Genomic DNA, 24,994 nt, shown 5'->3' on the forward strand with positions numbered 1-24,994 from the left:
ATGATTGCAAATTTTCTTAGCCACTTCTTCATTTTTTTAATTTCAAGAGAAGAATTGCACATTAAAGAAATAAAATTATATATAGAAAGATAGAAAGAAAACAGAGTAATCACACTCCAGACATGTTCACATAATCGTATTAACATTTTGATGTCTCCTGCTGATCTCTTCCTATGTGTATTCAGTGTGTGCATGCATTTGCAAATTTAATAATGCACTGTGTAAATTGAAGAATTAAAGTAATAAAACATAAGACATAGAAGAAAATGCATTTAAATATTCAACTGAGTTTATGGAAATATGAAAACAATTGACAAAATAATTACATTAAACTTTAAACTCATCACTATCAAAAACATCCTAAAAAGGATATGACAAAATGTACTTGCATACCCTAAAGTTAAATTTGTGTTCATAAAAAGAAAAGAAAAGAAAAAAAAGACACCAGGCAAGAAAAATAATTAAATTTTTAAAATTTTGAAACTCATTTGATGTTTTATATTTTGTTACACTCAGAGTATATGACCAATAAAAATATGTCATTAAGACTTCATAATCTAGTTGTCAAAAAAAATTAATTCACACAAAAAATTTCACAAAAGGAGTATGTGATCAATTGAATATTTAAGGACTGAATTTTGTAATATAGACTGAAAATACTTTAAAAAGAGTTCAAAGATAAAAAGTATTTATGAGAAAGTAATCAGAGAATACTTCTTAGAAAAAACAGGAATTGAACTTACCTTTTATTTTCCATAATAAGATAAGAATTTCTTCTCTTTGCATGGACCATACAATGAGCTGTATTGACATTTGTTGCCATGGAACACATTATTAGGGCAAGAGCAGTAAGTGGATGGGGCAGAACAAGTACAAAGGGCCTAGTTAGCTGTGGGGCTAGCCTGGAGGGGTAGGTTCAAGGTCTAAATTATAATACCTAAGTGTGTTGATTCAGGCTGGCATTCAGACATAAGACATCTGATTTTATGATGGCAAGTATCTTAGTCAATCTGGGCTGCTATAACAGAATACCATAAACTGGATGGCTTAAACAATTAACATTTATTCTTCACATTTTTGAAAACTAAAAGTCCTAGATCAGAATGACAGTATGGTTGGGTTCTTGGTAAAGGCCCTCTTCCTGGATTGCATGGCCACCTCCTTTTGTTGTGTCCCACTTGGTTGAGAAAAAAAGAGAACTAGCTCTCTTCTTCTTCTTAACCGACTGTGCCACCCAAGCACCCTTCTCTTCTTCTTCTTACAAGGACTAATCCCATTATGGGGGTCTCTATTTTCATGATCTAATTACCTCCCAAAGGACCCATCTCCATATGCCATCACATTAGGGCCACAGCATCTGAATTTAGAGGGAATACAGACATTCAGTCCATAGCATCATCAGAAGTCCATAGCATCATCAAAAGGTAGAACCATGTCAGGGGCTGTCATGATGAGGATAGACCTCCAATTTAAAGCAGAGTCCTCACACTTGGTGAGCATCCAAGGACAGGTTCTAGCCCCCTGGGGGTAGGGGCTAGCAAGTATTGAATAGGGTACCAGGGAATGCCCTAAATCAAGTAGGATTGTTGTTTGGAGCAGGGTTGAATTTCTAACAATGACGTTGAATATAAAATAAAAAATAAGGCTGAAGCCAAACAATAAAGATTGGACTATGATTGTAAGAAACTCTAAAGAGGAGATGCAAATGCCCAAGGAGTTTACCCTGAGCCATTAGATAGAGAGCTTTAGTCACAAAACTAACTCCATGTTCTACCTGCTGGTAGGGTTTCTTAAACTCGGGCTCTAAATTAAGGAGAGCATAGTTGAGCATGTAGGTTTAAGACTGAAGATCTTTGACTTGTAGCTGAACAGAATTTGGAAAGCAAGAAGTTGACTTTCCCCATTTTGCAAATGTGTCCATCATGCATCATCTTATCTGATCCTCCCAAAACCTATAGGCCTTTGAAGTGGTATAATTATCCTCATTTTGGAGGGGAACATGACATGTCCAAATCTTGAGGTCAGTAAAAGAAGTCTCTCTCTCTTGCTCAGTGTTCTTCCTTTTGAACTGTGGGGAATCATGGGAGCTTTTGTAATGAGATAATGAAACAGAGAAAAGAGAAATTGCGATTACAAGAAAATAGTGGTTTTGATTTAGCCAGATGACTAAAACCCAAGTTATCTTTAGAGAGAAATGTTGTAAAACTATGTGGAGTTCTACGTTATGGGCGTTACATTAGTTTACTAGGGCTGCCATAACAAAATACCACAAAACTGTTTTCTCACAGTTCTGGAGACTACAAGTCTAAGATCAAGGTGTCAGCAAGGTTAGTTTTTTCAGAGGCCTCTCTTCTTGGATTATAGATGGCTGTCCTCTTCCTCTGTTTATGAATGGTCTTCCCTCTGTGCATGTCCATATCCAAATTTTCTCATAGAAGGATACAATCTTATCAGATCAGGGTCCATCCCAATGACCTCATTTTAACTTAATTATCTTTTTAAAAACCCTATGTCTAAATACAGTCGCATTCTGAGGTTCTGGGGGTTAAGGACATCAACATGAAATTTTCAGGGATATAATTTAGGCTACAACAGAAGCTTTAAAATCACACTTTTGGAGATTGGCATGACATAAAAGAAACAGGAAGCCATTTAAAACTTTTGAAATGTGTGGCATAATGAAAGCAATGTTTGAGAAAGATTCTTTTGGTGGTGGATTATAAAATGGATCTGGGAAAAGATTAGAAACAAAGACACCATCTAGAAGACTGTGAAAATAGTCTAGAATGGGAAACATGAGTATGGTGATTTTCCAAATATATGAAATTTTTATAATATGATGGCAGTCTCTCCTTTTTTTGACAAAAACTTTGAATAGAAGTATGTAATACAACACATTTCTGTAAATGTTGCCACAAGCATTCTGGTTAATGCCATAATATAAGAGGAAAAACACATAAAAGGAGATAAAAAGTGGTAACAAAAATATATTCTAGATGTTGTGTTAATGTTATATAATATGATAATTATCATGTACTATGCAACTGTCAGAGTAACTTCTGCCCATTTATCATGCATTTATTTAGCAAGCATATATTGGGTAGTGACTATTTGCTCTGTACAGAAAATAAAAGATATAATCCTCCCCTAGAGGAGCCTGCTATATTCTTTATGTTCTCTAAAAGTGGGTGTGTTAATTTTTTTCAAACAATTTAAACTTTTTCATTGTCTTTGCCAAAAAATATCTTCCTCTAGGGCTTAAGCTCCATGAAGAATCATGAATTTACCCACCCACAAACCACTGAGAAGTCATCAAACTCCTTTTCCAATGAGAAGCATGGTATTTTTTTATATAAGGAAAAAGTCCTAAACATGCCAGAGAACACTCTCTCATTCCTACAGCCTCCTTTAAGTGCCTTCAATCACCCTAATTCCCATTGACTTCAAAGAGAGCTCAGTGAAGATATGGCAGAGAAACAAGAAGTTGGCAGGAATTGTACCAACACATCCTCAAACCACAGTGTGTTAAAAACATGAACCTTTCATGAAGCTAAGTGCCAACAAATGATACTTAGCATTTTCAAAGAGCTTTCCAATGGCCTAATTAAATGTTATGAGGTCAATCAGCATTATTAGCCTCATTGTGTAGATAAGAAAATAGAAACACAGTAAGGTTAAGTGATGTGCCCAGGCATTCACAATAAAAGTGTTCACATTAGTGTTTGACCTCAGAGGGCTTGACAACCAAGGAATGCTTCAACTCATCTTCCAGTTCCCTTCAAAAATATTCTAGCTTATATAATTTATCAATTGACATTTATGAACATTTTTAATAGCTATTAGATGTTCTATTTAGATTCCAAAGGTGAAAGCACTAATTCCACATCAAAAATAACCAAAATTTCTCATCAAATAGCTCCAAATTAAAATAAATGTGTTACAGACAAATAATGATTCTGATAAATGTGGAGTTCTCTTAATAGGAAACTATATACAACTATCAGTAATTTTTATATGCTCATATATGTTTTCTGTATATCTGTGAGGTGATGAATTTTAATTGTGATTAACTCAGTGAAAATCTTTGAAGTTCCCATAAACTATCATAAATTTTCTAGTAGCTTATCACTGCAAGAGCGGATTGAGAATGCTTTTAAATCAAAGTTTGGCACATTTAAATGACATAACCAAACTTGTAGTCTTGTAATAAATTGTCAAATAACTCTCACCACATTGAATGTTAAGTATTGGCTTAAATAGCACCCTCTTAATAAAGAGATTGATATAAGGCACAATTTAGACTGTTTCTTCAACTACCACTAATAATAACTTTATTGCAAGTTCATATAGGAACCACCATTGGTGGAGTCAACTTATACCTATATATACTAATCTTTAAATCTCTGGTATATACTTTTTTAAATAGTATATACTTTTTAAATTAAAGCTTTATGGGTTTTTTTTAATCTAGCTTTCTTTCATCCCTGCTTAAGTCAAAATCCATGTTTATATTTTCCCCTGCTCCAGTATTGTGTTATAAATTGTCTATGTTTCTAATAGTCTGATTTAAGGCAATGCATTGCTTAATGTGTTTTTAATCAATATAAATGAAATCAATCTTTCTCTCATTAGTGAACTTATGTTTCAAGAAGAGGAAGAAGTGGGAGGATAAGAAGAAGAAGAGAAGAAAGGAGAATAAGGAGGAGGATAGTGAAATTGAATTATTAATTTACCCATATTCGGTGTCTTTGCCCCTAGGAATTTCGATGTTGCATTGTGAAATGATACTAAAGTTAAAGCTTGCCCCCAACCCTCCTTCATTGTGTCACAGACGGTCCTTCAGTGTTGGCTTATAAAAGATGTGCAATATTAGTTAATATAATGGATATACTTCCATTAACCCACAAACCAGCTTTTCTTTTCTAAGGCAAATTATTTTTTATCAGTTTTTCTTCCTAAATCTTGGGGACTTTCTTTTTGACAGTCCGTCCGAGTTATTATTAAGGTAGACGTGTATGCAGTATGAGGTGGTGGTTAAATTCTGGAGTTCACTCTGCTTACGGTTTAAATCCTGAATTAGCTATTAGTCAAGGGCATAATCTTGGGCAAGCTGTTTACCCTCTCTATGCCCCAATTTCATCACATGTAAAATTGGAGTAATAGAATTATATGCTTAATAGGCTTGTGTAAGTTAAAAGGAGATAAGACAGATAAAGCACTTAGTATAGTACTTGGAATAAAACAAGTACTCAATAAGAGTCCATTATTGTGTGAGGTGCCTGGGTGGCTCAGTTGGTTAAGCCTCCGACTTCAGCTCAGGCCATGATCTCGTGGTTTGTGAGTTTGAGCCCCACACCAGGCTATGTGCTGACAGCTCAGAGCCTGGAGCCTGCTTCAAGTTCTGTGTCTCCCTCTCTCTCTCTGACCCCCTGCAGCTTGCACTCTATCTCTCTCAAAATTAAATAAACATTTTTAAAAAGCTTTAAAAAAGTCAGTTATTGTTGGAATTAAAACAATGGAACTTATACGTTGGTCCATTTACCCTTACTGATTTATTTGCAAATATCCACTCACCAAGTATTTTTGAGTGTCTACATGGACTATGGACTAGGAATTCCACATAAAATCCTAGTTAGTGTATTGAATAAAAGAACAAAAGGAAGATTTTGTTCCTATTTGAGGTATTAAGAGTCTAGTGGACCACACAAAAACTTGCATACAGATGTTTATAACACATTCCTTCATAACTGCCAAGACTTGAAAGTAATTAAGATGTCCTTCAGTAAGTGAGTGGATAAATAAACTGTGATACAATCCAGACAATGAAATATTATTCAGCACTAAAAAGAAAAAAGCTATCAAGTCATGACAATAATTTAATAAAAGAAGCCAATCTGAGAAGGCTACATACTAAATGATTCCAACTATAAGACATTCTGGAAAAGACAAAACTATGGAGACAATAAAGATCAGTGGTTCCAGGAGATGGAGTGAGGGGGGAAGTGATGAATATGTGATGCACAGAAGATTTTCAGGGTATGATACTATAATGATGGAAATTTTCCATATGATACTCCAGTGCTGGAACATGCCATTGCACATTTTCTCAAACCCATAGATTATAAACACAAAAGTTGAACTCTAATGTAAACTACAGAATTAATGCTAACAGAGTAGTACCCTCAAGGAAAATTATCGTGATGGAGAATTGTTGTGTTGGTGACAATTAGCATTTTTTGACTTTTTGACATTTTTTGACATCTCTTATAAGAGAAAAAAATTGAGTTCATTTTCCCATACACCTTTGCACAGAGGGTCATATGGCCTTGACTCCACCCATTAGTTACCCACACAACAGTTCTGTTCAGAACTGCCTCCCACTGGTTTTTTATTGAAACATAATTAACATGCAGTGTTATATTAGTTTCAGGTATCCAATACAATGATTCTAAAGTTCTATATATGACTCAGTGCTCATAGGATATGTGTACTCTTAATTTCCTTTATCTGTTTCACCCATCTCCCCACTCACCTCTGCTCTGACAACCACAGATTTAAAATTTTGTCTCTTTTTTTCTTTGTTCATTTGTTTTGTTTCTTAAATTCCACAGGTGAGTAAAGTCATATGGTATATGTCTTTCTCTGTCTGGATTATTCTAGTTAGTGTAATACTCTGAGTCCATGCTGTTGCAAATGGCGAGATCTCATTCTATTTTATGGTTGAATAATATTCTGTTATATGTGTGTGTGGGTTCCTTCTATATCTTGGCTATTGCAAATAAGGCTGCAATAATCATAGGGGTGCATAAAGCATTTTAAATTATTGTTTTTATTTTCTTTGGGTAGATACTCAGTAGTGGAATTACCAAATCATATGGTAATTCTACTCTTAATTTTTTTGAGGGAACTCCATACTGTTTTTCACAGTGGCTGTAACAATTTTAATTCCCCCCAACAACGTCTATGAGTTCCTTTCTCTCCACATTTTCACCAACACTTGCTATTTTCTGTCTTTTTGATTCCAGCCATTCTGACAAGTGTAAAGTGATATCTCATTGTGGTTTGATTTGCATTTCCCTGATGATTCGTGATGTTGAGCATATTTTTATGTGTCTGTTGACCATTTGTTTGTCTTCTTTGGGAAAATGTTTATTCAGGTCCTCTGCCCATTTTTTAATCAGATTATTTGTTTTTTCGTGTTGAGTTGTAGAAGTTCTTTATATATTTTGTATATGAATACTTTTTCAGATGTATCATTTGCAAATATCTTTTGCAATTCAGTAGATTTCCTTGTCTGTTTGTTGATAGTTTCCTTTGCTGTACAAAAGCTTTTTATTATGGTGTAGTACCAATTGTTTAATTTTGCTTTTGCTTCCCTTGCCTGAAGAGACATACCTAGGAAAAATGTTTCTATGGCCAATGTCAAAGAAATTATTGCCTATGTTTTCTTCTAGGAGTTTTGTAGTTTCAGGTCTCACATTTAGGTCTTTAATCCATTGTGATTTTATTTTTGTTTTTCATGTAAGAAAGTGGTCCAGTTTCATTTTTTGCAGGTAGCTGACCAGTTTTCCCAGCACGATTTGTTGAAGAGATTGTCTTTTCCCCAATGTATATTCTTGCCTCCTTTGTCATACATTAATTGATCACATAAGCATGGGTTTATTTCTGGGCTGTTTATGCAGTCCCATTAATCTATGTATCTTATTTTTGTACCAGTATCATACTGTTTTGATCACTGCAACTTTGTAGTATACCTTGAAATCTGAAGTGATATATATTCTTTCCAGGTAAAGCCATTTAATTTCCACTTCTCTACTCTCTGCCTCTCTCCTCCTTTACTGAGGCTGTCATGGATGTGTATGCTGTTATGGAGGTAAGAATGTTGAACCACCACAGGGAGTACAGCTACCCCATAGAATGACCAAGATCTGCAGAGAATTTTCATGTTAAAGAAGAAAACTGCTATTTAAGCCACTGAAATTTGGAGTTGTTAATTACCGCAGCATAACTTTTGCTACCCTGACTAGAACAGGCACATTAAGGTTTGCAGAAGCATTATATATGCTCACATTATTTTGTAAATAAATTAAAATGATGACTTAACCCAGCAATTGAAACTTGCATACAATCTGAACTGATTCTATAATAATATATCTGGAAATGTTTAAATCCCATGAGTCCTTCCTCTTCCCCTCTGCTGCCTTTTTCCTCTTCTTCTTTTCTTCTTCTTCTTCTTCTTCTTCTTCTTCTTCTTCTTCTTCTTCTTCTTCTTCTTCTATTATTATTATTATATTTTAATTTTTTTAACGTATATTTAATTATTTTTGAGACAGGGAGAGACAGAGCATGAATGGGGGAGGGTCAGAGAGAGAGGGAGACACAGAATCTGAAACAGGCTCCAGGCTCTGAGCTGTCAGCACAGAGCCCGACGCGGGGCTCGAACTCACAAAGTGCGAGATCATGACCTGAGCCGAAGTTGGACGCCTAACCGACTGAGCCACCCAGGCGCCCCTATTATTATTATATTTAAAATTTACACTTACAAACACTATGGTTTTGGGTCATTATGGACTTTTTTGAGCTCCTCAATGGTGTAATCTAACCTCAAAGAGATAGAATTAACCCCAAGTAGGTTTTGTGGAAATATAGAACTGTTTCCTTGATAATCTATACATTTCTTACCTATTTTTTAGTTATTTGGGATATTTTCTAATGATAAAATTGAAATCCTTGAAAAATAAAGTTGGCAAAAGGCAGAAAACATAAGTTTACTGTCAAAAATTACTAGTTAGTATATAATGTCTCCACCATAGAATCTGAGAATATATATACCTGAGATGATAAAATAAGTTTCATTAAGTATGCCCACTAGGATTGATTATTAGTAACTGTTTGAAGGATATGTAGAGTAAGAAGTCTGAAGCTAAATTTTTCAGAAAGAGAGCCATGGTTGAATTGAATATCTGCAGTGGGCATGGACGGGACTGTAAAAATACATGTCATATATCAGCCCTCTCCACCTTATGCTATAATGTCTGCTTATATGTGTGATGTAAATTTGGCTTGGGTTTGAAATAGTAAACACTTTCATTCAATCTTAAAGCAAACAGAATAAAAGACCCTAAATGGAAATGTGTTATTTTAGACAGTCTATTGCACAACACCCCCATCTTGCCAAAAATAACTCCATAATAAGATTAAAATTTCTGGCTACTCCTACTTCCACCAAGGCATTTGATGAGATTACTACTGGGTCCTGTCTCAAACACATTTCACTAACATACTACTTATGAAATTATATCATACTTAGATTGGAAACTCTTCTCACCTTCCTTCCTCTACATGATTGTGAAGTATCTGGAAGTAAGGTCTATGGCTGGTTCACCTTTATATCACCAGAAGTAGTTTAGACCTTGATGTCTCATACATCTATAATAAATGATTGTTGAGTATAAGCACTGCAAAAGGAATCAACTGCATGAAAAAGATTTTGTTAATTATGTAGCAGAGCTATAGGATCTCTCTCAATGCTGCAATTTTGCATATGTATTAGCTGGCCACAGGGTTGACTATCTTCTTGGAGTACATGGTCAAGTTCTTCAATGGTAAATCTAAATCAAACTGGGAATTTCTAATAAACCTAGAAGTTGTCTCAGCTGGTAAAAATGTCTGGAGATGTTAGAAAAATTAGATTATTAAATGGGCTCTTATAATCAATGGAACACCATCAACAGTGGTTGCACATCAGTTTTGGTCTCAGATTAAATCCTGGACAGTTTCATTCTTATCCCTCCTTTCATCCTGGCCTGCTTCTGACTACTCACATGTTCTCTTCAAAGGGCAACACCCTCCTGGGTGAAGTGCTATATAAGTCAATGGGAGATGACGGGTCCACGTGACGGAGGACCCATCAAGGGACTGGCTCTGGTCTGTTTGTGTTCCTGCTGTTTCTTATGCCCAGTGTCTCAGGGTGGGGCTGGCTCAGAGTAGCTTTTAAAGCAAAAAAGGATGAGTTCATTCAAGACTAGCTTGTTGCCTGCCTCATTTGAAGACTACAACTCAATAACTCACTGGAAAAGAATGTTGCGTATTAACAATTTCTCACATAAAATACTTATTGGATCTGAGGTCTTGTATACCAGCATCTCTGGAAATGTGAGAGGGAAAATATATTGCTGCAGCTGAAGCAGACTGTTTATGTTTCACCAAGGCTTAGTCTCTAAGCAGATTTTCCTTGCAGTCTCCAATATATTTAGGAAAACAGAGTTGCCAGAAAACACCCTCTTTTCTTTTAACCAGGCTCAAAGCCTGAGAAAAGCCGAGCACAAAACAATAAGTCAGTTATATTTATAATCTTAAACACCATCCAGAAGAGCATTTCAAAAATTATATGCTAGGAAAGATAAGACTCTGCCCCATAATTTCAGGAACAACTGTATGTCAGGCTGCCAGATAAATATTTACAGCACATTCAAATTTAGCTGAACTTATATGACTTCAATCAGTGAAACCGTTTCCAGACCCCAAGGTCACAACAGCTGTTATCAGGTTTCCCGAGCCCGCTGCCTCATTCGTGTCGGAAACAAAACGCCACACACTCTAGGCTTCCTCCCGTCCTGAAAAGCTGATATAATGATGATAGTCTTCTCGTCCCTTCTTCCTGTCCATGGAGAAAACACCTTTTCACCCCTTCTTTTCTCAGCTATCAGATCTTCCTACTTTGAACAGGTGAAGGGGCCAGCCATCCCTCTGAGGCGACCACATCTTTCTACCCTGGAATGTAATTTGCAAAATGTTTAGGCTGGAATTTCAAGGATATAAACTGAGGTGACCACTGAGGGTGGATGTAAAGACATCCCACACCAGCAGGCTCTCAGCCAAATTTGCAGTGTCAAGTTATCTGTCTGAAAAAAAAAAATGCTTCAAGGGCCATGGAGGTGCCCAGAGTGGGAGCCTGCCAATTAAAAGGGGTGTGAATGAGACTTGCGGGGCTGACCAGGGTGACAGGGCCACAGCCATCCTTTGGCAGGAGGCAGTTTAATGATAGGTGTCTGACAGTGTAGCCTGGGTTCTTGGGAGCTTATGTAAGGTTCTTGGAACTGCACTCTGTCTTGTAAATTGCTGTGCTCAGATTAAAAGTGCCTGCTCCACCCCAGTTACTGAATTGTAACAAGCACTTTTGTTTCCGTAAGTAACCAGCACTTGCAAAGTTTACTCAACTCTTTGTAGAGATGTGGGATAGAGAAGCAGGAGAAAAAAACACCAGATTTCCAAGTTTTTTACCTATATAACAGGAGGGGAAATTTATAACAATACAGAGAAAAATAACAAAATAAGAATCAAAATCAACACTACACTTTAGTGATAACATTACTGACATCATGAGTTATACTTTATTAACCTAAAGATTTGCAAAGTAGTATAGAATCTTTCCAAACAATTTTAACAGGATTAGACTTTTTTTAAAAAGGATAATGAGATTGGTAGAGCAGGGTGATAAATGTATTACAAATTAAAAAAGAGAAATTAGACTCTATTGTAAGCAGTGATCCTGTGTATGATTATGAAATGGATGCAAATATGGAATTAGTCACCCCCAAGTGATGAATTTACAAGATGTGTTTTGACCACATGTAATAGCTAAGGTGGAAACTGTCACAGTTTAGAGAAAAAGCTGTATGGAAATATGCTATTTTCAGGGCTCTGGGTATATGCATCTTTCAAGGGCACATTGACAAGGATTGACATTAGGATAGCTAGGGGAAAACTTAACAGACCACAAATCATTGACAAGATAAAGGGGCAAAACAAAACAAATTCCAAGATGAGCTTCAGTAGAATTAACTTCAGTTTTTGGTTTTCTCCACTATGGAATAACACATTTAGCTAAAACCAAGAACTATTGGTCTAGTGCTCTCTCTGGGCCAGTTTCAATGTGTTCTGAGTGCAGTTATGGATTAATTCATCTACTTCTTGAAACCCATCTTGTGAGGTAGGTACTATTACGATCCCCCTCTTACAGAGGAGTAAATGGAGGCAACAGAGGTTGCCTGGCCCAAGGTTATAGATCTATTCTAAGTGCCTGAAGCAGGATTCAAATCGAGTAGCCTGGCTCCAAAGCTCACACTAAAGATCTCTCTGGCTATAAAATCATAAGATCAACATTATGATTAGTCATACACACATGCAAAACTTGGACTTTCTTTGGTTGAGATGAGTCAGAGGGGTAGAGAGAAAAGTCAAGGAATATGGGCACAACTTTGAGCACCTTCTCTTCCATATTACCTGTAGGAATAGAATTCATAGACTAACTCCAAGCTATATTTATGTCAAAAATATTTCCTAACATAGGAAAAGAAATATATGAGACATAATTACTTTCCATTGAAATGTCTTAATCATTGAGGTGTTAATATGTATTTACTTTTGCAAAACAACTACTGTAATGGCATCTTAATGTGGTGAGTTACATTTTTTGTTGTTGTTGTCAGTGCTCAGAAAGTTAACTGACTGATAAAACAAATCTGTCCTTATCTTAGGGGAGTTCACAGACTGGAGTGATTGGAAGGTCTTACTTCTGGGTGGCCTAAGCAATTCATAGTGGTGTTAACAAAATGATAGCAGCTTTTTTTTTAATAGCACAAAAAGATAATTGTTGTTCCTGGATCATTAGCTGTATTTTTAACACACAGTGGGAGTATCTTGAAGCTCATCCTTAGTATCTAGGTGACTGATTAGTTTTACTAAGGCATTTGCATCTCAGATATCCTTCCAGCTGAAAAAGCTACTTGAGACTTTCCAAAGCAAAGTTTCTATTGCTTTTTGCATGTTTTTTCTCCTTTCTCCCTAAGATCGGTACTGATATTTGGCAACGTGTAGACACAGCTGCAATTCTATTAATTCTCAGTGATTAGTAGTGCTGTGATTAGAACCTGTGGTCCTTGTTACACGAAATGCTAAAAATGCTAGTGTTCAATTCAAGAATTAAGCAGAAGCTGAATGGGAGGAAAATAGCTTGTGAGAAATGAAAACTAGAAAATAGAGGTGCTATTACCTATGTTCTCATACCTTAGGCATTTCATTCCTTTTGATCTGTCAAAATTTCACCCAATTCCCTTTATTTCCACTTGAAAAAAATTAAATTAATCACGATTCCCTTTTTCCTGATAGTTGAAAAAATTCCTTAATTGTATGATGGTCTCAACACATATATACCTGCCCTTCCTCCAAATCACTGGAAGACCACCCTAGGCTTCTCCCTTTGGTCCCTCAGGTAGACTGATACCAGTAAGCTGCCCTGAGCTGCAAAAGGAGATTGAAAACAAAGGATAAATCATTAAACAAGGAGAATCTACAGCTTTCTTATCCCTTTGGATCCTAAACTATTCCAAATGTCAGGGCACATTAGAAATTTAAAGTTCAAGGATGATGTATTAGTCCTGATTCTGTACTTAGGAAAACTGGCAGCTTCAAAGCAGGGAGAGCTGCACACAATCTGCTTTGGCAGAAACTTTCTCTCTCTCCATTTGGGAGGGAGAAGATTGGGACAGCTATGGGAATTTGGCTCTCTCCCTTTTTGTAGAGGAAAAGAGAAGTAAATAACCAATGATGACTAGCTTTGGCTTTGAGTGCCCAGCAATTATTAAATGCACTCAGGCTTTCAGTAAATTAAGAGATCTGATGACCCACAGGGCTATGCAAACCATTTATGGTGCTGAAATACTTGAAAGTGAAGCATTATGGTCAAGAGCATGTGTAAGAATAGAGATGGGGATTTAGACCATGTGCTTACTGGAGACCATGTTTCTAACTTATGGAAATTCCACTCCTTATAAAAATGCTGATTAAATATTCTACTCAGTAAGGAGCAAGATGAACACATTCCCCTCTGAAGGTAAAAAGCAGAACTTAGCCTAATGAAAGTCTTGTTTGCACTAGGTGTTTCCTAGCTCAGATCCCCCAAGCCCAGCAGCCATTGAATGGCTTAAGCACATCGAGTCTCTAAAAGAGCCACTTTAAAATGCATGTGATGCTATCACTAGGAGGTTTCTGCACCTGAAAGAAACTTCATTTAGTTAGCTATATTGACTTGAAAATTGTTCTATTTTTTATTCAATCTGATAGGCTACACAGTTTTAGCTAGAGCAAAACAAGAGCCTGAGCAAAACTATTACACCCCATATGTTACAAAACAATAGATTTTTCAACATGTATGCCTGAGGATCCAGAACAGGTAATTGGCACCAATTGTTTCTTTGCTCTGTTTCTGGTATTTGGTTCATTCATTGTCCTTCTTTACCTTTTTTCCAATGAAGACAAGACACCTGTAAGTTGGAATCCTCATAAACCTGAGTAACTTATTTTTATCAAGTTAGGATTTCCTGGTGAGGGAGGACAGAGGCTGCTAGCTCTTTCTGTGCCTAGTAGATTTTGAAACTGACTCTTCTGCAACCTTGGTGGTGCATCTGTAAGGAGAATAGTTCTACTTTGCTCTCTCAGGGCCCTTTTGGGTTATTTCCCTAAAACCCTGGGGACAGGTGGGAAAATTTTTCTAAGGACCCAGGAGCTCTAGGGTGGTTTGGGAACAAGAACCGAGTGTATGAGGGCATATCTTCTGCAGCCTATGCAGACATAGGCAGCAGAAGCCAGCAGGCATTGCAGGACAACAGAAAATGAGAGCAGGAATTGAGAAAACTCTTGCTATTCCAACTGCTGGAGTTTGTAGATTTTCCCTCCTAGGGAATGTGATTCAGTATCCACTTTTCCAGTCTTTGTGTCTCACTCATTTGGAATCCTTGAAAGACAACATTTTTAGTACAGCCAGGGCTGGTGTCCACATTTAGGCCACTCAGATATGACCAGGAAGTGAGGCCAGCTTCCAGAAGTCTGGAAAGATTAAGGCAGGTAGCACTTTATAGAAGCCAGAGAAATACCTCAGTATGAATCTACTGCTCTAGCCAGCCTTTTTCATTTTTACTGTGTAGACAGACACCCAGGGATCTTGTTAAAATGCAGACACTAGGTCTGGAGTGGGACCAGAAATTTTGCATCTAACAAACTTCCAGGTGATGTAAATGCTGCTGATCCACAGACCATGCATTTATAAGTAGCAAGACACTACGCTACTATGTGCTACAAGTTTGTGTCTTAATACTAAAAACTCTTATAGAACAGTAAACATGCAGAAGGCACTAATTGAAGTCTATTACAGTTTCACTTCATTTAAGCAGTATCACAATTGTAGAAGTGGATATACTGATCCCCACTTTATCAGTGAGGAAACTGGGACGTAGAAATTTTAGGTTACTTGTCCAAGGTTTGGGATTTTTATGCAAATTCCATATGGATATTTCTTTCTACTCTGAGCAAATGACTGGAGCAGCCTCTGCTATTTTTTCTGAACTCCAAGGACCTGTTCAGTATCTGGATATGGACCACTACTTAGGAGTTTTGTCTGGCCACATAGCATCAAAACTTTTCTAGATGGAATCAGCTTAGTAACTGTACTTAAGAATTCTCAGAATCACACCATTTAAGTGTGTCAAGCTCAGTAATACACAGGAAAATCCAAAAGGTAAAATAACAAGCTTACTTCTCTTAATATTCTACTCTGCAATACCTAAATATTATGCTTTCTTTTTCAACCAGAACACTATCTCTCACCATAAAATGAATACACAATGATTTGCTTTCAACAGTTAGTCTAAGTCCAGATTATTTTTATCTTGTCAGCACTTTACAGATGTTACAGTGAACAAAGGAACATAAAATACTCTTGAAATGTTCCTTCTGTATTATAAGCTACATGAGGTAGCAGTTCCAGCAAGTTAGGACATAACTGTATTAAATGAATTTCTCCTTTATTATTGAAACTGCCTGTCTGTAGAGGCCACAAATGCTTTATGGGCAAAGCTCCAGATAAAAGTTTCACATACTCAATTCTATCAGGTAAATGAATAATATTATACAATCACCATCTACTTAGCTGGCTTGTGTCTCTTCATTATTAAGAGTTTCTATTGTTTATTCTTTCTAAGAGATAGATTTGGGGGATAAATTGTTGAAAATATTTTGAATTAGAATACAAATTGGCAGTACAAATTTTGTGCTATTGTAATATAGTAAGTAACTTTTTAGTATCTTGTGTGGGGTTTTTTTTGACAGTTTTATATGATTCAACTAAGTTTTTTTTTTCCTTTCATCTCATAATCAGTGGCTAACAGAAACTGATTGTACCTACATAAGTTTCTCCACATCCTCACCAGCATTTTATGTTAGCACTTTTTAAGAATTTTAGCCATTCTTATAGGTGTATTTTGGTATCATATGGTAGTTTCAATTAGCACTTCCCTAATGGCTAATAATGCTGAATATCTTTTCACACATTATTCTGTCTATATGGAAAAAACTTTTTGAAAGACACTTTTAAGAGGAATTTAAATTCCAGCCAGGGCCTTTCAAATTGAAACTTAACTTGCATTATCTTAAAAACATGACTAATTAATTTTTCCTGTTACATTATTGGTAAAATAGTATTTGGGGTACTTGCCAATCACTATGTAAAACATGAGTCTGTGGGAAATTCTGATTTCCAAACAACCATCTTGTAAATGAATAATTGGAAAAAAAAAAAAACAACCCTAACTTTACCTACTTTTTTTTGTATGTGTTCCTATTCCCTAATCATTCTTCAAAGAATTTCAGACAGTTCAATTTGTTCACATTTTAGTAACTGCCTGTGTAATAAGGTGTTTGTTTATTTGTTTGTTTGGGGTTTTTTATTGTTTGCTTTGCTTGCTTTGCTTTTATTGTTTGCTTTGCTTTACTTGCTTTGCTCAGTTCCTAGGAGTTTTATTTCTTTGTTTATTCAATCATTCAGTGAGTACATAGTGAGTACATGCTAATGTGCTAAGTGTAATGCTAGGACCTGGGAATAAAAAGTCAAGTAAGGCAAACAAAATTTTTGTCCACAAAGAGTTTACAGTCAGAAAGAGTTTTAAAATAAACAAAGGTACACCTGTAACTAATATAACACTATGTGTTAACTAACTGGAATTAAAATAAAAACGTAAAATAAAATATAATAAAGTGAAATAAAACAAAGTTAATCATTTGATATTATGTTTCTTAAGTGATCATTGCCTGCTTAGTTTCAAGTTTACTTTTAGGTCATTATATTCACATTAAGTTTGTGACTGGGTGAAAAATAATCAAGTTGAGTGCTCCTAGATTTCATGGTGCCTTTCCAGTTTCCTTCTTTCCTCTTCCCTTTTGCAGTGGACCCTGGAGAGGAGAAGATAGGGCCACTGGGATCCTCTCTTCTGCCTACAGATTTGCCTTTCCCTCCTACTTCTGGCCAGCTGAGTAGTAAGCAGAAGAGGGCTCTTTCTCAACTGTCCCTTTAAAAACTCACTATTTAGAGCTTTGTGTCAAAGACTAGATGTCCAAAACCTTTAAAATCAACAGGAGATGCTATTCCTGAAATACAACTTAAAACACACACACACACACACACACACACACACAGAAAAGAACAGTTTATTTTACAAATTCAGCTGTTAGGAAAAGCACTTTCCATCATAAAGAGGTATTGCATGCAATATTGTGCAATGTGAAGCAAGCTGTAGAATGGAGTTCTAGTTCTCTTTTAATCCATTTAATGAACTTTTATTGTATATGAGTGCTGTTATTATGTTGTGTGTACCTTTCAAGGTGCTGGAAACATAAGGTGAATCATATGCTATCCCTTTCTTCCAAGAGCTCACCTTCAAGTGAGAAACAGAAAGGCAAATGGAGAATTAGGTAAAATATCCCAAATGCTTCTCACTTCTGACGGGGACAAAGAAGGAAGAAAATAACTCTGTAGCTGGTGACAGCATGAGAGATTGGTGAGGAGGGACTTCATTATGCCAATTTTAAGCTATTAATATTTAGAATATGGGTCAAAATTATTTTTCTTATGCTCCCTTTCACATGTATTTTTGGGTGGTTTTATTTCTTTGTTTTGTTCTTTTAGAAAATTCCCTTCAATTTACCTCTATTTGCCTTGAATTCCAGTTTCTGCTCTTACTAAGTTATTTTTCAAATATACATATCGGTTACTATTCCCCATAAAAGACATTTGAGGAACACATTTACGTACAAGCATTCCCCATTATCTTTAACTTTTATTTGTGTCTTTTAGCCAGTTCTACATTTAAAGCAAATATTTCTTTAAATCCAATGGCAACCTGATTTTGTTTGTTTTTATCAATCTTTGGTGTGGAACCTTGTCAAATGCCTTGTAAGACTCTAAGTAAATTAGGTACACTGATTTCTGTAGTCCAAATGCGTATTTACCCCCTCAGAGAACTTTGGTTGGGAAATATTGCCAAGAGTTATGTTTCACTGCATATTATAGTCCGTCACTGGCCTGTCTCCTTTCTATTCTTAGATTAGAGGAAAAAAAAATCCCCAAAGCTTTTCTTGGTCCATGTGCATCTTTCTTAATGGTGCATTATTTTAATGAGATAAAATCAAAAGCATAAGTATTTTTAACATCTCAATTTCTTACAGTGAAACATGTAATAGAATTTTGATAATGGCCTGAATTTAGTATCCTCCTTCCAAAATATTTTAATCCAACTATACATAATTGCCAAATCTGAGAGCACAGTTGTGTGTAGGCTTTTGCATTTGCAAATCAACATATAGAATATCTGAAGGCATGCTTAGGTATTTAATTTAATATAAGGTTAAGCCCTAGATTTTAATCCAAAGTCATGAGTATGAATACATCATTTAAGACATATAATTTTAGGGTCACCTGGCTGGCTCAGGTGTCTGACTGACTGGCTAAGTGTCTGACTCTTGATTTCCGGCTCAGGTCATGATCTCACGGCTGTCAGATAGTGACTGTGTGGAGCCTGCTTGGGATTCTCTCTTTCCATCCCTCTGCTTCCCCCCACTGTGGCATGCACACCCTCTCTCCTCTCTCTCTCTCTCTTAAAATAAATAAATAAACTTTTTCTAAAAAAGAAAAAAGATATATAAATTTACATTTTAAAATTAATGCAGGGCGCCTGGGTGGCTCAGTCGGTTGAGCATCTGACTTCGGCTCAGGTCACGATCTCTTGGTTTGTGAGTTCGAGCCCTGCATCAGGCTCTGTGCTGACAGCTCAGAGCCTGAAGCCTGCTTCAGATTCTGTGTATGTCTCTCTCTCTGCCCCTCCCCCAATCACACTCTGTCTCTCTCTCCTTCAAAAATAAATAAACATTAAAAAAATTTTTTTAATAAAATTAATGCAGATATGAGGTTATTTTATTACAACATATCAATTTTTTTTCATATAAGATTGCCTAAAACACACACATAAACAGAAATTCCATTGTTGATTTTTAATTTTAAAAAAATCACACTCGTTGATGAGTGAATTGTTTTTGTTGTACTATTTTTAATGCTGCATTTTTATTATGGTAGGAAAAGGACAAGCCTTGTGGGGTTTTTTCAATGTGCTTGTTATTACTCATGAAGAGTTTTCTGTCTTGCTGTTTGGCTGTGTTCTGCTTTCTGAGCATGAGTGAATTTATGAAAAATATTACATGTTCAACCCCGTTTGTATTCCCTTTAATGAAACATTCTTTCCTATCTATTTTTTCAACATTTATCTGAAGTCACATCCCATTATGTAAAAGAGGGAAGTATTTGGCTTATTTTCGCAGAATTGTTTGACACTTAAAGGATTAGAGAAAATCTGATTTATGATCTGTAACATGAACCCAAAGTACAGAAATGAACAATATACTGATATCTAAATTCAACTACCGATATGAGAATTCAGTTGATTTCCTTTGGTGATTTGAAATTCCTCCTCATCAAAAACAATCTGAAACTATTCATGTATGTGTGATTTATAGATTATGACATCAATATTTAAAAGGTAAATTATATGTGATATCTTCTGACAAATATGTATCAAATGCCTATTATGTCCCATTTCCATCATGTTTTAATTATTAGCTTCATGCCGTGCTTATGGAAACAAAAGGTAGTATTTCCAACACAAAGAAATTAATAAAAATCCAAAGACTTTAAAAATACATTTAAAAAAATATGGATGAAATACACTGAATACTTTTTTTAAAATAAATATAGACATGCCAGATGCCAAAAAAACTGAGACTGAAGATTATATATCTGCTTAATTGATATGTTAATGATGCTGGTATAATGACATCTGGGAATAATTCCAAGAGTAAATAATAAAATACTACTAGGTAAGAGGCTGCAATAGTAGATAATGTTATTAGGCTTTTCTCTAAGAATATGCTTTCTTATCCTCACAACAAATATGCCTGGGAATGCAGTGAAGTTTAATTTGCTCATTCCCCCTACACAGTATGTTAATATGATTCCTTTAAAAAGAGGGCTGAGGAAAAGTCAATGTAAAATTAAGATGATAAAATGGTTAGAATGAAACATCCATAATCCTGACACATAACCTCAAACACCCTTCCCAGCTTTCTGTAATATGCAAGAAAGACAACTAAGAGTTTTCTATTTTGTTGCCTTTTGGTGGTTACATATTTACATCATTCAGAAAAAAAAAATAGAATACATTTCTTTCTCTAAAAAAATGTATTCATTCTCTTTTTAGTCAATAAAAAAAAATAGCCCAAATAATGAGATAACCGGTACTTCTTGTCTACTTTGTAACAAGTTTAAAGAGGTGAACTAACATCTCAAGATGAAATGTTAGGATGAAATGAAACCCAGTCAGTCAGACTCCAGGGACAATATCCCTAATCTCATTATATTAGCTAGAGCTATAAAAATTAACAGATTGCCAAGAAACTATTTCTTCCATGAGGGACTCCCAGGGAAGTAAAAAAGACGCAGAAAAGCAAATAATTGCAGCAGCCTTATAAATGGTAGAATAGAGATGGTAAATGCTCTAGGGGAGATAGGAAAGAGTCTCTGGTACCTGGGAAGGTAAGAGTGGAACAAAGTCAGATGGATGGGAGTTGGCTAAGTCAGCATGATTTGGAGAGAAAGAACCAGGGGAGAACAGGTTACTCTGGGAAGAGATAAAAGCATGACCACAGCTAAAAGGAAGGAAACATGAGTGACATACTCAGGGAACATGTTCTGGCTGGAGATGTGGTATTTGGGGTGAGACTAGAGAGGGGTTTGAAGGGATACACAGACACCCTAATGAGCCTTCTTAATAGAGCCAAACTTTAGCAATTGGAGCCATTGAAGTTAAAGAAAACAAAATGGCCATGCTTACATTTTAGGGGAAATTCTCTGATGGCCATATATAGAGTATGAATTGAATAGATTGAAAATCATAAGGAGGTTATTGTAGCAATGAAGGCAAGATAAAATAAGAGCCCTAACCAAAGCAATGAGATGATAATGGGCAAGAGGACAGATTTGGAAAAGGTTACAGAGCCTGAGTCAACCAAACTTATGATAGGAAAGGAGGTAATGAAGAAAAAAGACTCAATAGCTTAAGCTTCAGGCTGGTTTGAATAGGTGAATGGTGGCATCAATAACAAAGCTAGAACACAAAAGGAGGTAAAGGTTATGAGGAGTCATCAATGACTCAAGGTGAGGACATGTTGAGTTAGAAGTGTCTGTGGTATACCCTAGTGTCAATGAGAAAATGGATATGCAGAAAAGTGGCTTTGAGGAAATTTGACCAGTCCAGTTAATCTCAATAAGAAAATGTATGTGGAAAGTCAATCTATAAAGAGGAGGTCATTTATAAGCATGAAATCAAACAGGTCTGTTTACGTCTCTATGTTGTTGAGGGCTGACTTGTTCTCCCTACACCCACATTTATATGCTGAAGCCCTAACCTTTAGTACCTCAGCGTACGACTATATTTGGAGATAAACACTTTAATGAGGGGCTTAGGTTAAAATGAAGCCATTTGGGTGGGCCTAATCCTACCCTAGACACAAATCACCTAAGTGATTTGTGTCTTTATAGGAAGAGGAAATTTGGACACACAGAGAGACACTGGCAAAAGCACATGCACAGAGGAGAGACTTTATGAGGACACAGTAGGAAGACAGCCATCCACAAGCCAAGAAAAGAGGCTTCAGGAGAAACCAAACCTGCTAACACCTTGATCTTGAACTTCCAGCCTCCAGAACTATGAAAAATAAATTTATGTTGTTTAATCCAGTGAGTTCATAGTATTTTGTTATGGCAGCCCTGGCAAACCAATGGAGACCTTTCGCTAGGCTTATACACTACCTCTACGACATGGATATGTTTGCCAGGAGAGCTAACCTCTAAAAACACATATCAACATCTTGCTCATTGGGTTTCATTTTTCTTTGCTCCATTCTGTCCACCCTATAATCTCTATATAGAACATTAACTAAAAATGAGATTTCATAGTCACATTTACATTCTAGATTTCTTCTTGAGGACTGTACCCAGGATACTTTTACTGAACTTTTAAGTGCTCATAAAATTGCCCGAGACTTTTGTTTTTCCCCGAGCGTGTATTATTCCTACACCTGAGTAATCCCATTGCTATTTCATAACTTCCTTGTCAAAAGGTAAACTTATCTTCACAGAATTCTACAAAATTGCTTCCGTTACCACCCACGTTTATATCTGTATCCTTATAATGATCTGGAGCACTAATTTCCATTCAAAAAAAAGCATCTACTTGTTCAAGTCATTTGCTGGAAAGAATTTTAGAGGCATAATTTATTTTTTTTTTGACGTTTATTTATTTTGTTGAGACTCAGAGAGACAGAGCATGAATGAGGGAGGGTCAGAGAGAGAGGGAGACACAGAATCCAAAACAGGCTCCAGGCTCTGAGCTGTCGGCACAGAGCCCGACATGGGGCTCGAACTCACGGACCATGAGATCATGACCCGAGCCGAAGTCGGACGCTCAACTGACTGAGCCACCCAGGCGCCCCGAGGCATAATTTAAAATGTTGAAATAAATCTATCCAAAATTAATCACTTTTTAATTTCTGTAGATTTAATTTAATTTAATTTCTGTAGATTCGTATCAGGTGATATCATTTAAACATGAATATATTAATAAGCTTAAAATAAAACTTCCTCCAATAAACCATACTTGTAATAGCTTATTAACCACTTTGAAGATTCTATCTTTGTTTTATGATTTATAATTGCCTATTACTAGAAAAATCATTAATGTATTCATCCAATAAATAAATACTTATTAATTACCTACTCTGAGTCTGGCACTGTGCTAGTTACTGGGGATGCAGACAAATGTGGACTTCACCCCTTGAGCCCTTATAAGCTAGTTGGGGTGAAAGTAAAGAAAATCATCAAAACATTTTCAGGAGATACGTGTCCCTATTTACTTTAGTTCCATGTATTACTTTAGCAAAAAATGTATACCTGCTTACAGCGTCTTTAATCTAATCTCAAACATACAGTGCAGAAAAAGTAGCTATGGGAAGGTAAAGGTGTTCTTATAGCCCATGATTCTAGGAGTGTGCTGGTGATCATATTTATAAAAGCTATTTTGTACCGTAGCTTTCATGCTGGAGATTCAAAATGTTGGTATTTGGAAACAAACATCTCTGGTATTAAATGTTGAATTGTGTCCCCATAGTATTCATAGTTTGAAGCCTTCACCTCCAGTATTTCAGAATGTGACTGTATCTGAAGATAAGGCATTTACAGAGATGATTGGGTTAAAATGAGGTCATTAAGGTGGGCCCTGACTGGTGTCCTTATTAGAAGAGGAAATTTGGACACCCAAAGACATCATGCATTCACAGAGGGCCAACCATGTGAAGACATAGCAAGAGGGTGGGCACTTGCAAGCCAAGAAGAGGCAACTTTGCCAGCACCTTGATCTTAAACTTCTGGCCTCCAGGACTGTGAGAAAATAAATTTCACTTCTTTAAGCCACCCAGTCTATGGTATTTTGGCTATGGCAAAAATCTATGGTTGTCTATGGCTGTCTATGGCAGCCCAAGCTGACTCAGATGACACTCCTCTAAAGGCAAAGCATGGCAACATCCATAAAATGAAAACCAATCTGATAATTCAGCCCCTATGTAATTAATTCAGGCATTGCCATACGCAAGATATTCAGATAATTCAAACCAATCCATGGATTTTTTTTTTACACTGCTAAATACAAATGAGCACAGCACACTTTCTTATAGTTTTGGCCTGCTGTTTAAATAATAACTTGTAAAGAGCATGAAAATGTTTTTTTCACTAGATCCTCTTATCAGTACAAAATCTGTAACATTTAATGTATCAGTTCCTGTTACTGTGGCCCTTCATTTCAATCCTTAAAGCTTTATTCAGCAACCTTCCCTTTAGTCTCCTCAATGAACCACAATTATTTCTGGCACATATGCAGAACAGAGCAAACTTTCTTGTATTAATAAAATCAAGTCTGTCAGATTTAGGCCAGTTGGGTATTAAATTCAAACTAGACCAAATACTGGCTGAACATAGTTGCAGCGTGTATAGATCAGATTTGGCATAAAATTCAGTTTGTGATGTCATATAAATTGTCAAAGTGATACTGCTTCGAACTTCATGTGGTTTATTTTAAAAGAGATATATCATGCAAAAAAATAAAGCTTCACTTAATGTGAAAATAACTACTTTTAGAAGAACAATACAATGAGAATGTAAGTTGAGCATTTAAGAATTGGCTTATGAGTTTGCATCATAACCCAGGACTTCATCGTTTCCATTTGGACTGAACAGAAAAAGAGAGAAGGCCCAGTAAAATGCTATCTTTGTGTGTGGGTTTTTTTTTTATGTGAAAGTTGTTTTTTTTTTTAATTTGTTCACCTTAGGAATAGACACCCTTACCTTTTAAGTGTAAAATGTCCATTGCATTTTGGGTAATGAAAAACATCCTGATATGACCACCATAATAGTGACTGTCCAAATAAGCTCAATTAACTTCACATTGTTAAAACAGACATGCCTTTTTCTGACAAATTCAATTTTGGAGTTTTAAACATCAAATCA

The 24,994-nt window shown here is 36.0% G+C and overlaps 1 long non-coding RNA gene across 1 annotated transcript in view; it reads left to right on the top strand.

Moving 5' to 3' along the window:
* Window positions 1-22,170, top strand: part of LOC131494432 (uncharacterized) — a 77,359-nt gene extending 55,189 nt beyond the window's left edge. The window contains exon 2 of the long non-coding RNA XR_009253401.1: window positions 21,977-22,170. This is a non-coding gene — a long non-coding RNA (uncharacterized LOC131494432). The remainder of the gene's footprint in view (window positions 1-21,976) is intronic.
* The last annotated feature ends 2,824 nt before the right edge of the window (window positions 22,171-24,994 follow it).

This window comes from Neofelis nebulosa, chromosome 14 (assembly GCF_028018385.1).
Source record: "Neofelis nebulosa isolate mNeoNeb1 chromosome 14, mNeoNeb1.pri, whole genome shotgun sequence".
Taxonomy (NCBI): Eukaryota; Metazoa; Chordata; class Mammalia; order Carnivora; family Felidae; genus Neofelis; species Neofelis nebulosa.